Here is a 1,214-nt window from a genome sequence, read left to right as displayed (position 1 = left end):
AAGATCACTTATTTTTTTCTATTTAACTCCCCATTTTATTCTCTGAGAAGCATTTTTCTTCACATCTAGAAAGACCTTACCGAAGTCTATATCCATTCCATCTCCTAAAGGACTTTGTTTCCAGGGCACTATTATTACTGATGGATCACTCTGAAAAAATTAGGTGCTCTTACAATGGTTTTTGGTTTCCAAGTTCTCACTCAGGTTACCAAGCCATAGGAAGCAGAGTTAATCTAAGGCACTAAGCTGATTCCATTATGCAAAAAATTTTCTCCCCTTAAGGACATGGACACATAGAAAAGCTTTTAAAAACAACATGCGGTGGGGGCTTTATACAGTTTAGTGGGATGACATGATGGTACAGAGGAAATGGGCTTTGCAATTATATTTTTCTAAATGGTTTGAACTTTGTCTCACTGCTGACATCTGGAATGGTCACAAGGCCTTAGAGGACTGCCCCAAATTTTCATCCTTAGTACCCTTCAGCTGGGATGCTAAATCCACCATGTTCTCTTTAGATTCAAGGGAAGTAGGTGATTCCACAGGAATATCTGTCTTTGGAGCCTCCGCACTCAACTTGCTTTGACTTTACATCTATCTTGTAGGTTTGTGATGGGAGCAAAAGAGGAAGAGGGACATTCTCCTTCAAGTGGAGGTCCTGCCACATTCTGGGTGATTGTTTTAGTTGTTCCCCAATGAGACCCAGTGATCTCATCCCTCAGGCCCTACAGGCAGTTTGTAGTTCTGACGCACTCAAAGCACTCACCCCTTCTTTGGCAATTATTTCATCATCTGTTTTACTAGACTTCAGTTTCATGAGGAGCTGAACGCAGAGCAAATTGTTGGTTCTAAAGGACTGCAGTTCTAGCAGTTTGCAGAGGGCAACCAGCTGAGTTGATCTAAGTGCTCCAGGGTTAGCTGATTTTCAGATAGTTTGGAAAAACGTGTTGGGCTCGCGGCCTGTCTGGACCTGTGCAACATGGGATGGGAACTGAGTACAGGCATCTCCCAGCTTGGCCCTGTTCCTTCTTGCCATTTCTATAATCATTTCTTGAAGAAATTTGCTGATTCCAAATTTGCAGCCATTTTTTTTTTCTGTTTTATTTCTTTTTTGATTCACTTTCGAAAGTTGATGGCAACATCTCAGGGAAGAGTTACAGAAACACTGTTAATAAGAATTCCATGGAGGGTAAAATTATGAATGCCATAAATGG

At 41.3% G+C, this 1,214-nt stretch overlaps 1 pseudogene; it reads right to left on the bottom strand.

Moving 5' to 3' along the window:
• Positions 1–435: 435 nt before the first annotated feature.
• Positions 436–1,214, bottom strand: LOC105303504 (annotated as a pseudogene).

This window comes from Pteropus vampyrus, unplaced genomic scaffold, assembly GCF_000151845.1.
Source record: "Pteropus vampyrus isolate Shadow unplaced genomic scaffold, Pvam_2.0 Scaffold10, whole genome shotgun sequence".
Lineage (NCBI taxonomy): Eukaryota > Metazoa > Chordata > Mammalia > Chiroptera > Pteropodidae > Pteropus > Pteropus vampyrus.
Note: the sequence above shows the minus strand (reverse complement) of the source record. Positions and strands in the feature narration are given on the sequence as shown.